Raw genomic sequence first — 15033 nt, forward strand, 5'->3', positions numbered from 1 at the left:
TTTTTATAGTTTTCTTTTTAACATTATATTTAATGAAAAGTTTAATGCTTTCTCTGAAAGGCAAGTACTTTCATTCTCAACACTTATATTTCACATAACACTGGCAGTTTTAGCAAGTAGGTAATGGAAAGAAAAAAGTATTTATAGGCATATAATTAGGAAAGGAATAAATAAAAATGTCACTGGTAGCAGATGATACAATTGTCATTGTAAAAAAAATGCTTCTGGATTTATAAAATAAGGTACTAGAACTAACAAATGAGCTTAGTAAGACTACATGATACAAGATCAATTTATTAATCAGGAATATTATTAACAGAAATATTATTGTGTTTCTAAGTACTAGAGGCAAACACTCAGAAACTGAATTTTAAATACAATGCCATTTAAATAAGTATCAAACCAGTAGTTAGAGATAAATTTGAAAAGAAATGTGAATCAATTGTTCACTGAAAACTGCAAACAGGGATGACAATTTAAAAAAAAATAAATAAGTGAGAGAAATCAAAGAAGTTCTATAAATGGCTAGATATACTACTCATGGTTTGGAAGACTTATTGAGGTCAACTGTTTTCCAAATTGATACGTAGAATCAGTGCAACACTCATGAAAATCTCAGTAACTTTTTGTAGTATTTGACAAGTGATTTCTAAAACTTACATAAAATAAGAAAGAAATAGAACACATTATTATTATTATTATTATTATTATTACTATTACTATTATTTGAGAAAGAAGAATATGGTGGGAGCATAAAAACTACGAGATTTCAAGTTTCATTATATACCTACAGCAAACAAAATTATGTGATTTTAGATTTAAAGTTAGATTTAATTGTTAGGTGCCAGCAAGTCTGCTCTGACAAATACTGACCCTATGTATAGCAGTCAAGAAATCAGATGTCATATTGCACTGGGCAAATCTGCTGCAAAAAGACTTCTTTGAAGTGTTGAAGAGCAAAGATGTCTCCTTGGAGACTAGGTGTGCCTAACCCAAGCCATGGTATTTTCAATCACCTCATATGCATGTGAGAGCTGGATAATGAATAAGAAGAGTTGATGCTTTTGAGTTGTGGTGTTGGAGAAGAATGCTAAGAGTACCATGGACTGCTAAAAGCACTAACAAATCTGTCCTGGAAGAAGTGCAGCCAGAATGCTCTTTGGAAGCAAGACTGGCCAGACTTCATCTCACCTACTTTGGTCATGTTGTCAGAAGGCACCATTTCCTGGAGAAGGAATTAATTTAGAAGGTGAATAACCTACACAAGGCACAGCCTCATCTACACTGAGATCAGAAAAAGTAAATGGACCTGACAGAATGGGAGAAAAATGAGGAACAGAATGTGAATTCTTAAAAAGTCTAGACTGACCAGTGCAGACTGGAGGACCCCTCAAGACTATTATCCTGAGATGTTTGTTAAACCATGAACTAATCTACTCAGGTCACCTTTTTGCAAAATAACAGGTTGACTCACACAGAGAAAAGGACATTACCTATAAGTATGATGCTTCATTGCAAAAACATATATCTGAGACAAAAGATCAACAATTATTCTAAAGGAAAAATCAGAAGATAAGGGGGCAGGGGAACTGTATTAGTGCAAAGGGACGAACCAGAAGGCTATTAAAGAGAATGTTGACACATTCAAAATGTAAGTAATGTCAAAGAACAATTTCCGTAGGAATTATCAAAGGACAATTTGCTGTGTAAATTGTCACTGAAAAAGTATTATTTAAAAGGAGTACCTACTACTTAAGAAGCTCTGGTGGCTAGTGCCTAAGGCGTTTGACTGCTGAGTAGTAGGTTGGCAGTTCAAACCCACCAGCCACTCCATGGAAGGAAGACTGGACATTCTACTGCCTTAAAGATTTACAGCCTTGGAAACTCAGTGGGGGTCACTGTGAGTCAGAATCGACTCAATGGCAGTGGGTTTACCTATTACGTGGTTTTGTGTATAAATTTCTTAAAATGCAAATTAGCCTAACCTGATGAAAAGCAGATCTATGGTTGCCTGAGGAAGAGATGGAAAATGAGCTGCAGGAGAGCAGATTTATACACCAGCTTGAGGACATTTTTAGAATTATTGTTATATTCATTATTTTGTGGTGGTCATTTTGTAAAGATGGTATTTATCAAATTGCACAATTTTAACATATATTGTTTACTGCATGTCAATAATGTCTCACTAAATCTTTTAAATTAAATCTTAGTGTCTTAAAACCACAAACAGTTATTCTTACAGATAACAATATGGAAGAGCTCATCAAATTTAGGCCAGGACTCAAATTCTTAAAAATTTCACTAGATGGGTCTGCTTTACATGAGGTGGCAGGAACTAACACAAATCTTACTGCATTTTTATGGGTGACATTTGTAGTTCTGCTTCATACATCTCCCACCACTTTTAACCAGCAGATTAACCAGCACGTATTTCTCTCATGATGATGGCAGACGTGAAAAGGGGAAATAGAAACAAGTGAGGTTGTTTAATTCCTTAAATCAGAAATGATATACTGTCTCTCATGACCAGTTGTATTCATTAAAACAAGTGTCATCATCAGTTTCAAAGTCAAGGGGTAGGTGAATGTACTCCACCCATTATTAGAACATAGTAAAGGATGGTTGTGAAGATGTTTTGAAAACTGGACCAGTAACGAATATTAACAAATACCAAACAGAGTATTTTGTTCAAAAGAATGATTAAATTCTGAAAAGTACTTCACAGTGGCAAGAAATGAAATTATTCTTTTACCTTACAAGTTTTTCATTACATTGTGAGCTCTCATCTCTTCCAAGTTAGTTTAGCAACCTTAATCATCAGGCCTCAATATGAAATTTATAGTTCAATGTACTTGAACTTGCCAAGTAAGTGGAAGAAAAATAGTTCTTGAGCATATTATTTTTAATTAACAAAGACTTTAATTCTATGGAAAATAAAGGCAGGAAAAATACCTTCCTAACTACCTCAATAAGCTCTATCATCATCCCATATTAGCCCTTCACTGTTGGTATTGAAATGGATAGTTCTTGAGACATTGGGGTACATAAATTCTTCAACTATTCTATCTTTTCAGATTAAAATGCCCACGTAGTTCACTGTATTATTTTTAACTGTTTGGGATTAGTGCTTATTCCAAATGTTCTTCATGTTTCCTCATTTTTCCTGTTTCTCTACAAAGTATCTAAGAACATTTTAAGGCTGTGTGTGCATACAACAGGTTTTGGAAAATGTTAAGGAGGTATTACTCATCACTGGAGATTGGTAATTCTGCTGACTAACATAGCTACCCACACAGTGCCCTAGTTAGCAGAAGAGGAAGTTAAAATTTTGAGCATCTCTCAGCTAAATACCTTCTATTTAAAATATAAACAGGTGATTCTGAGAAAGTCAAATTGTATTTTTTAAATAAAATGAGTTAATAATCAGTGTCTTATCTATATAGAATTATTATTTTGAGGTGAAAAATGAGATTTCATGAGAATTTCAGGTGAAATAAATTTCGTATTTTAATCTGAATATGAAGTATTGCAACAGTCTCCTCAGAAGTACAGTTATAACATTTAAACTGAAAGGACAATCTCTCAGACATTTTATTTCTCTGACATTTATAAGCGTTTGCTTACAGCAAAAGGGGGAAGGAACTGAGAAACAAAACATTTAACTCCATCATTTTTAAAATAAATGCAATTTTCTCCATTAAGTATTCTGTAAAACTGGCAAACACAAGAATAACTGTTATATACAAACCAAGTCAGTGTATATTACTACGAACCTGCTGTCAAAACAATAATGTTTGTTTTTCTGGAAATTAATGCTGCAGAAAACCAGAGTGGAGAGAGAGGTAGAAGGAAAATAGGGGTTTAAAAAGCATTTATTACTTGTTCAACAGGATCAATTCGAAAGAAAGTAAATGTAAAATAATAATATTTCTGACCTCAGAGACTGAACTACAGGAGAGCAGATGAGGTTGTGGGCATCCCACATCTACGCTTTTGATTGTATGATTCTGTGACACAGGAGAGGAAAGTCCTGCTGTTAGGGATGGAAAGGGAAATGTCAAGGAGGAAAGAAGGTTAAAAAATAAAATCATAACCAAAGGTAACAACATTAGCTTGTATGGAATGTCAATCCCCTCCTTCTCCACCCCAACCCTACTCCCCTACAAACCATACTGGGTAAACAGAAATAAGAGTGGAGGACAGAAAATGAAAGGATTATAAAAGTTGTCTCTGTAAAGCTATCACAGAAATGCTATCTTGCGAGTTCCCTGACTTTTCATTTGAAGGAAATTTTGGAAAAGGTGTGTTATATGCATGGATTCATGCTTTCCATGAAGAGAAAGTGGAGCTTTAGAGGATTTTCTTTAATTTTTTTTTAATCCCATCCACTTAGCTGCAGTTGAATATTGGTTCATTTTTCACAAGAGATTTTTCACATTCCTATTTCTTTACATATCAATCGCCTAAATAGTGAGTCCTAAATGGAGATATTCACAAATCAGTTGAACACAAATACATAAAAGCTCTTGTAGCTTAAAACAAAGATAACACCACTCAAACACTTAAACCCTCCAGCGCCAAGAGGTGGCTACATTATCAGAAATACTTATTTCCAGGACACATGATATGTTCATTCATTTCATTAATAACAATGAAAAATCAGGATGTTTGAAATATTGTACATGACTCAGAGAGGGGGTTTTATTCGATCTGTTTACATTGTTGACCTTAGTGTTTGCTGATTCACCATTGCTGGTTTTGATTACTCAAAATGATGCTATGGGCATAAGTTGTTTTTGTTAGGTTCCATCTGTTGTTGTTAGGTGCCATCAACTCATCTATGACTCATAGTGACCCTATGCACAGGAGAATGAAACACTGCCATATCCTGTGCCAGCTGCACGATCCTGGCTATACCTGAGTCCATTGTTGCAGTCACTGTGTCAGTCCATCCCGTTGAGGGCCTTCCCTGTTTTAATTGACCCTCCACTTTACCAAGCATGATACCCTTCTCCAGGGAATGGTCCATTCTGACAATATGACTGTGTTAGACTGGGTTCTCTAGAGAAACAAAACTAGTAAAGTATATATATATATAAATTTATCTTAGGAAAATGGCTCACACATTTATAGAAGCTGGCAAGTCCCAAGTACTTGGATCAAACATCAAACTGGAGGCTTTTCCCGACACACAGCTGGACTCACGCAACTGCTAGGGCTGAGGAGCTCAAGGTTGGCAAGTAGTATAATGGCTGTTGACTCCAAAGAATGATGAATCCAAGATCTCCAGACTGAAGGGTAGATTGTTTGCTCATGGACAGTTGTAGGCAGAATCCTGCAAGTAGTATAATGGCTGTTGACTCCAAAGAATGACGAATCCAAGATCTCCAGACTGAATGGTAGATTGTTTGCTCATGGACAGTTGTAGGCAGAATCCTGAACCACAGAAGAGTGTCTCTTTTCCCAGGATCCATAAATATACTGGAAGCAGGCCACACCCCTAGGGAAACTCCCTTTCAACTGATTGGCTGCTCAAAACATATACATCTGATCCCATCATTGGAATAACCCACATCACAATTGCTTAAACCATACAAAATTGTGGTCCAGCCAAGTTGACACAAAGCTCCAACTATCACAATGACTAAAGTAAGTGAGACAAATTCAGGCCATTTTTGCTTCCAAGGAGCATTCTGGCTGCACTTCTCCTAGGACAGATTTGTTAGTCCTTTCAGCAGTCCATGGTACTCTTAGCATTCTTCTCCAACACCACAAATCAAAAGCATCAACTCTTCTTTGGTCTTCCTTATTCATTGTTCAGCTCTCACATACAAAGAGGCAATTGAAAATACCATGCCTTAGGTTAGGCAAACCTTAGTCTTCAAGGAGACATCTTTGCTCTTCATCACTTGAAAGAGGTCTTTTGCAGTAAATATGCCCAATGCAATAGTTTGCCTGATATCTTGATTTCTGCTTCCAATGGTGTTGATTGTAGAACCAAGTAATATGAAATGTTTGACAACTTCAATCATTTCTCCATACACCATGAAGCTGTTTATTGTACCATTTGTGAGGATTTTGTTTTCTTTATATTGAGGTGTAATCCATACTCCATACTTGATGGCACCTAACAACAGCAACAGACTAGGAAGAAGGAGAAGGCCATCCACTTCTCAAATAATTGGCCAGGGGAAACCTTATAAACAGCAGAGAAGCACTGTCTGAAACATTGTTGTGTAACTTTATAGCAAGGATCATGGAGTTGGTGCGGGACTGGGCGGTGTTTCGTTCTGCTGTGCATAGCTTCACTATGAGTCAGACATGATTCAATGGCACCTAACAACAACAACATTCCATACTCCAGACTGTAGTGTTTAATCTTCATCAGTAAGTGCTTCAAGTCGTCCTCACTTTCAGTAAACAAAGCTGTGTCATCTGCAGGTTGTTAATGAGTCTTCCTCCAATCATGATGCCATGGTCTTCTTCATATAATCCAGGTTCTCAGATTATTCACTCAGTGTACAAATTGAAAACTATGGTGAAAGGATACAACATTGATGCATCCCCTTTCTGATTTTAAACCATACAGTATTCCCTCATTCTGTTCAAACAACAGCCTCCTGATCTATATACAGGTTCCTCGTTAGTACAATCCTGGAATTCCCATTTTTCTCAATGTTATCGATAATTTGCTATGGTCTACAAAATTGAATGCTTTTGCATAATCAATAAAACATAAGTAAACATCTTTTGGTATTCTTTGCTTTCAGCTAAGATCCATCTGACATCAGCAATGACATCCCTCATTCTACGTCCTCTTCTGAATCCAGCTTGAATTTCTGGAAGCTCTCTGTCAAAATACTGCTGCAACCGTTTTTGAATTATCTTCAGTAAGATTTTACTTGCATGTGATATTAGTGATATTGTTCAATAATTTCCACAATCTGTGGGATCACCTTTCTTTGGAATGGGTACAAATATAGATATCTTCCAGTCAGTTGACCTGGTCTCCCAAATCTCTTGTCATACCAAAGTGAGTGCCTCCAGCTGGGCATCTATTTGTTGAAACATCTCAATGTTTATTCTGTCAATTCCTGGAGCCTTGTTCTTCGCCACTTCCTTCAGTGCAGTTTTGACTTCTTCCTTCAATACTGTTGGTTCTTGATCATATGCTACCTCCTAAAATGGGTGAACATTGACCAATTCTTTTCAGTACAGTGACTCTGTGTATTCCTTCCATCTTCTTTTGATTTTTCCTATATCATTCAATATTTTGGCCATGTTGTTATTGTTATTGTTATGTGCCTTCGAATCGGACCCGACTCATAGTGACCCCTCCTTGGGTTTCCAAGGCAGTATCACTATGGAAGGAGATTGCCCAAACTTCCTTCCAAGATTTTGGCCATAGAATCTTTAAATACTGCAACTCAAGGCATAATTTTTTCCTCAGTTTTTTCAGCTTGAGAAATGCTGAGCATGTACTTCCCTTTTGGTTTTCTAACTCCAGGTCTTTGCACATTGCATTATAGTAATTGACTTTGTCTTCTTGAACTGCTCTTTGAAGTCTTCTGTTCAGCTTTTTTTATCTTGTCATTTCTTCCATTTGCTTTAGCTACTTTCTGCTCAAGGACAAGTTTCAGAGTCTCTTCTGGCATCCATTTTGGTCTTTTCTTCTTTTCCTGTCATTTTAATGACCTCTTGCTTCTTCATGGATGATATACATGATGTCATCCCACAATTCCTCTGCTTTTTTGTCATTACTGTTCAGTGCATCAAACCTATTCTTTATAAGGTCTCTAAATTCAGGAGGGATATTACCAAGATCATATTTTGGATCTCATGGACTTGTTTTAATTGTCTTCAACTTCAACTTGAATGTGCATATGAGCAGCTGGTGATCTGTTCCACAATCAGCTCCTGGCCTTGTTTTGGCTGAAGATATTGAACTTCTCCATCACCTCTTGCCACAGATGTAGATTCCTGTGTATTCCATATGGTGAAGTACATGTGTATAGCCATCACTAATATTGTTGAAAAAGGTAATTGCAATGAATAAGTCTTTGGTCCTGCAAAATTCTATCGTGCAATCCCCAGTGTTATTTCTATAAACAAGATCATATTTTCTAACTACCAGTAACTCTTCTTTTCTTCCAACTTTTGCATTCCAGTCACCTGTGATAATCAGTACATCTTGATTGCTTGTTTGGTCAATTTCAGTCTGCAGAAGTTGTAGAAATCTTCAATTTCCTCATCTTTGGCTTTGGTGGTTGGTGCATAGATTTGAATAATAGTAGCATTAACTGGTCTTTCTTGTAGGTTTATGGATATTATCCTATCACTGACAGCATTGTATTTCAACAGATCTTGAAACATTTTTTGTGATGATGAATTCCACACCATTCCTCTTTTATTTGTCATTCCTAGCATAGTAGATCATATGGTTGTCTGATTCAAAATGGTCAAAACCAGTCCATTTCAGCTCACTAATGCCTGGCTAGGATGTCAATCTTTATGCATTCCATTTCATTTTTGACAACTTCCAATATTTCTAGATTCACACTTTGTACATTCCATGTTCCAATTATTAATGAATGTTTACATCTGTTTCTGCTCATACTGTGTTGTGCCACATCAGCCAATGGAGGTCCCAAAAGCTTTACTCTGTCTGTATCATTAAGGTCATCTCTACTCTGAGAAGTCAGCTCTTCCTCAGTCAAATTTTGAGTTCCTTCTGACCTGATGGGCTCATCTTCGAGTACTATATCAGACAGTGTTTCAGGGCTATTCTTAAAGTTTTCCATTAATATATCTGCCAGTGTTTCACTGCTATTCATAAGGTTTTCACTGGTCAATTGTTTGAGGAGTGGATGGCCTCTTCCTTATTCTAAGTCTGTCTTAGGCCAGAAGCTCCACTGAAACCCGTCCACCGTGGGTAACCCTGCTGGCATTTTGCAACACTAGTGGCATAACCTCCAGCCTCACAGCAACACATAAGCCACCACAGGAAAACAAACTGATAGACAAGTTAAGGCCGGGGCCCAAGGTAGGTGGACACAGGACTCATAGGCTACTTTTCACTTTGGGGTGGCTCTATTTTAAGACCAGGGCCCAAAGTAGGTGGGTGTAGGGCTTGGGGGCTATCTTGTCTGCTCCAATCATAGCTACCATATGTACAACAGAATAAAACACTGCCTTGTCCCATGTCATCCTCATAATCTTTGCTATGCTTGAGTCCATGGTTGCAGTCACTATATCAATACATCCTTTTGAGGGTCTTTCCCTTCTTTGCCAACCCTCTACTTTACGAAGCATGATATCATTATCCAGGGAATGGCCCCTTCTGACAACATGACCAAAGTAGGTGAGATGAAGTCTGGCCATTCTCACTTCCAAGGAGCATTCAGGCAGCACTTCTTCCAGGACAGATTTGTTCATTTTTCTGGCAGTTCATAGTATTTTCAGTATTCTTCACCAACACCACAATTCAAAAACATCAACTCTTCTGTGATCTTTCTTATTCATTGGTTAGCTTTCAGGTGCATATGAGGCTATTGAAAATACCATGGCTTGGATTAGGCATACCTTAGTCTTTAAAGTGACATTTTTGCTTCTTAACATTTTTAAGAGATGTTTTGCAGCAGATTTGCCCAGTGCAATATGACATCTGATTTTTTAACTTCTCCTTTCATGAGTGTTTATTGTACATTCAAGTAAAATGAAATCCCCAATAACTTCATTTTTAAAAAAAATCTCCATTTATCCTAGGAGCTCTGGTAGCATAGCACCTAAGGCATCTGACTGCTAACCAGAAAGCTGGTGGTTCAAAACCACCAGCCACTCCTCTGAAGGAAGATTGAGCAATCTACTTCTGTAGTGACACTGCCTTGGAAACCTAAGGAAGGATCACTATGAGTTGCTTATTGGTCCAGTTGTGAGGATTTTTGTTTTCTTTATGTTGAGGTGTAATCCATACTGATCGTCAAAGTAAGTGCCTCAAGTCATCTTCACTTTCAGCAAGCAAGGTTGTGTTATCTGCATATAACAGATTGTTAATTGGTGTAAGTAGTATTTGAAAATTAGTCATATATTTTAGGCTGGGGTATGTAGTTTCCTATTTCCCAGGAAGTGAATCGTACTTGTAAACAGCTTCTGAGCTATTGTTTTTAGTTGTTATCTAGTCGATTTCTATTCAAGATCCATGTGTGTGCTTTAAAACTGCTCCAGAGGGTTTTCAAAGCTGTGACCTTTCAGAAATAGATCACTAGGCCTTTCTTGGAAGGTGCCCCTTGATAGATTTGAACCACCAACTTTCTGGTTAGTAGGTAAGCACTTAACATTTTGCTCTATGCAAGGCCTTAGAAGGTAACTACAGAATAATTTACATAACATCATGTAAGAACATTTATGGACATGAGGAGGCTTTATAATATACTAAAGAGTAGAATAAAAGGGGATAGAAATATGTTGTTGTTAGGTGCTGTTGAGTCGGTTCCAACCCTATGTACAACAGAAGGAAACACTACTGACTCCTGTGCCAGTCTTATATTCCTTGCTATACTTGACCCCATCATTGAATCCATTGTGTCAATCCAACTCACTGAGAACCTGCCCCTTTTTCATTGACACTCTACTTTACCAAGCAGTATATTCTTCTCCAGGGACTGGTCCCATAAGACAAAATGACCAAAGTAGGTCAGACAAAGTCTGGCCATTCTCTCTTCCAAGGAACAATCTGGGTGCACTTCTTCCAGGATGGATTTGTTAGTTTTTCTGGCAGTCCATGGTACTTTCAGTATTCCCACCCAACACCACAACTCAAAAGTGTCAACTCTTCTTAGGTCTTCCTTATTCATTGTCCAGTTTTCACAGGCATATGAGGTGATTGAAATACCATGCCTTGGGTTAGGAACACTTTAGTCTTCAAACAGATACCTTCGCTCTTCAGCACTTGAAAAGGGGCTTTTGCAGTACATTTGCCCAGTGCAATATGATGTCAGATTTCTTGATTGCTGTTTCCATTGGTGTTGATGGGAGAACTAAGTAATATGAAATGTTTGACAACTTCAATCTTTTCTTCATTTATTGTGATGCTGCTTATTGGTCCAGTTATGAGGATTTTTGTTTTCTTTATGTTGAGGTGGAATCCATACTGCAGACTTGCAGATTGTAGTCTGTTCTTCAGTAAGCGCTTCAACTCATCTTCACTTTTAGCAAGCAATGTTGGGTTGTCTGCATATTGCAGGTTGTTAAAGAATCTTCCTCCAGTCCTTATGCTATATTCTTCTTCATTTAGTCCAGCTTCTCAGATTATTTGCTCGGTATAGAGTATATTGACAGAGAACTCCCAGAAATGCAAGCTGGATTCATAAACAGATGTGGAATGAGGGATATCACTACTGATGTCAGATGGATCTTGGCTGAAAGCAAAGAATACCAGAAAGACGTTTACTTGTGCTTCTTTGACTATGCAAAAACATTCAATTGTGTGAATCATAATAAATTACGGATAACATTGAAAAGAATGGGAATTCCAGAACACTTAATTGTATTCATGAGGAGCTTATATGCAGACCAGGAGGTTGTCATTTGAACAGAACAAGGAGATACTTTATGGTTTAAAATCAGGAAGGGAGTGCATCAGGGTTGTATCCTTTCACCATACTTTTTCAACCTGTAAGATGAACAAATAATCAAAGAAACTGGATGGAAATATAGAAGCAGTTTAACCATATAGCTCTCAATCAAATCCCTCTCTGTCTCTCTATCTCTGTCTCTCTGAGTGTGAACATGCATAGAGAAAAAATTACCAGAATACACACTAGGTAGTTTACTGTTTTGTTTCCTAGAGATTATTATAAATATTGATGTTGGCTCATGAGTTCAGTATATAAGTTTATATAAGAATATTTCCTTTATATGTTTAAAGGACCTCTAGTGGCACAGCGGGTAAGGCATTTGGCTGCTAACCAGGTTATTGGTTCAAATCCACTAGCTGCTCTGCAGAAGGAAGATAAGGAAATCTACTTCTGTATAGATTCACAGCCATGGAAATCCAATGGGGATTGCTATAAGTCAGAATCAACTGAATGGCAGTGGGTTTCATATGTTTAGTTCATTGTAGCTTTTTTTAAAATAAGAAAGTGCTGAATATAATAACTTTCTTTATATCTTCAAGAAACTTATTAAGTAGTTTGCTTTTAAAAAGTCAATGTTATAAAATAAAGAAATAAATTTTCTAATTACAAAAAATTACTGAACTTTTGAAGTAAAAAATTTTGAAGTAAAAATTTTAGTGGGTTTCTTATTGTTTGTTTCTTTTTCTTTTTCTTTTTACATCTTATTTACAAATGAGAGTAACTTCTAATTTTCCTTCCTTTTCTTCTTAACATCTTTAGTCATTGTTTAAAGTCAGTATATGGAAGTTTAAAGATGTTACTAAAAAAACTTCTACAATTTTTTTTTTCTATTTATCCGCTTGTGCCCATCAGTAGATTGTAAGAATACCAAGAACAATGGCTGTTCTCTAGCCTTCTTTGTATGATTAACTCCAGATTCACCTGTTTCTTTTTTAATACCATTATATTGGCAAAAATCAATGAGGACATGTAAAAAGGATGGTGAATGAGACTGGAAGACTTGTAAAAAGATCATTTTAATAGTACAAGGAAATGACTCTACTGACAGAGAAAGGGATGAACATTGGCAACACTTAAGTCCCTCAAGATTGGATTAATTCAATACAGAGAAGTAGTTGAGAATAATTTCAGACTTATTTCTTAGGTTCCATTTCTGCACATTAAAATTCAATGGTCTCGTATGACCTAGTTGTAGTTTGGACCAATAGATTCTTTGTTGTTGTTGTTGTTGTTATTTGCCATCGAGTCAGACCCGACTCATAGTGACCCCTCCTTGGCTTTCCGAAGCAGTATCGCTACGGAAGTAGATTGCCCCATCTTCCTTCCGAGGCTTTAGTACTCAATTTTCTATTAAAGACCCATTTTTCACTTGATAATATATGTAACAAGATCACAGTTTCATTTGATTTTAACAACTTGTGAAATAAGCAAGCTCCATTTTACAGATTGTATGATTGACACATAAAAGTTAGGAGATTCAACAAAGACAGTGAAGGCAGACTCTGAAGACAGAATCCTACATTTTCAGAATTTTTACATCCATTTCTTTTTTCAATGCCTTGCTATATGTTCCAGGAGGGAATCATAATGATATAATTAAATAATTTGTTTGGAGTGCATTTCTTCCTTGTCCTTCATTAACTTTTCATAATCATTGTGATTTTTCTAATCTAGTCCCAACTGAAGGCTGATCTAACCATGATATAAAAGCAATTTATTTTAAATACTTAGCCACATAAACAAAGTTTAATTTCACTATGGGAAAATGATAATTGAATCTGTCTTATACAGCAGCTATAGCTCTGGTAGCATAGTGCCTAAGGCACTTGACTGCTAACCAGAAGGCTGGCGGTTCAAACCTACCAGCCACTCCTCGGAAGGAAGATGGGGCAATCTACTTCCATAACGATACTGCCTCGGAAACCCAAGGAGGCGTCGCTATGAGTCGGGTCCGACTCGATGGCACATAACAACAACAACACAATGATTTTATTTCCATTGGTGTAAAGGCATAGTTAATATTGTGCAGCTTTTCAAAGAACTATCCCATAAGAAATAGAAGGACAACTAGATATCCCTGTCTGGTTTCAGTGATATGTCTGCTACGTAACATTAGTACTAGTCACACTTCTATTATATCTAAAGTCAGTCATACAAACAAGGAAATAGAAAACTCTCAATTTTGCTTTCTTTATTATATACTCAATAGAACGTACAATTTTGGAGAATTCATCGTTAAGGTTGCCTGGTTTAGCAAATAAAAATTTAGGATACCCAGTTATGTTTGAATTTCATATAAAACAATGAATAATTTTAGCATAAGTATGTCACAAGCAATATGTGTGACAGAGTGACATTAAACAATTATTTTTGTTTATCTGAAATTGAAGTTTAACCTAGAGTCCTAGGGTTCTCTATTTTATTTGTCACCCTTAGACTATCTCAGCTAAATAACGTATGGCTATGAGATCAAGTGCATTAAACAGAAAAATCAAAAAGCCATGATGAATTCATCAGGATTCCACTGAGCTGGTACCACATGGTAGAAAGATCTTAGTGAGTAGTATAATTGGCCGAAACAATCAATTATGGTGCACCAGAAGTTGTTTTGATATCTAGATGAATCATCATCATTGTGGATCAAGTGGTTTAAATAAGCAATTTCTTAGTGCTAACATTATTTGAACAACCTATCTAGGAGCTATTGATTCCCTTCAGCCATTATAAGATACAAAATTGACTCTGACTCATACCAACTCCATGGGATTTCCAAGGCTGTAAATCATTATGGAAGCAGACTGCCTCATGTTTCTTCCATGGAGCAGTTGGTGGATTTAAAGTGCTGACCTTTTGGTTAGCAGCCCAAAGCCTTAACCTCAGTACCACCAGAGCTCTTTGTAAGATACAGTAGATAAAAAGAAATTAAGACAAATTAAGAATATTCAAATCTATAGTGAAGAGTGTTGAATGTATACTGAAGAAAAGAATGCTCTGATACCTCACAATAACAAAGAATAATTATCAAAATTACTAATTATATTATGAATAATAATAATGCCTTATTTGACTTGTGTAGGTTAATCACCTAATTTCAAATTTTAGGTCATTTCTAGGAGAGATTGATATACTTTTTCTTCATAAAACAAAATATCAAATTTTCAAACAGCACAGTCCCTACCTTGTCTTTGCCCTCACAGTTCTCTCAGGTTACACGTTTTTTTCCCCAGATTTTCAAAAGGCTCTCTCTGATATATTGCTCTATTGTCATTTCAAATATTTCCATCTCAGTCAGGACTTCACTGACCAGTATCTCTAAAGTAGACCCACTAGATTCACAATATCTATCACATTATTTTGTATTTTCTTCTTACAAAGCAACTTGGTGGCACAGTGGTTA

This window comes from Orycteropus afer, unplaced genomic scaffold (genome assembly GCF_000298275.1).
Source record: "Orycteropus afer afer isolate SDZICR_OR568_19922 unplaced genomic scaffold, OryAfe1.0 scaffold00155, whole genome shotgun sequence".
NCBI classification, from domain to species: Eukaryota; Metazoa; Chordata; class Mammalia; order Tubulidentata; family Orycteropodidae; genus Orycteropus; species Orycteropus afer.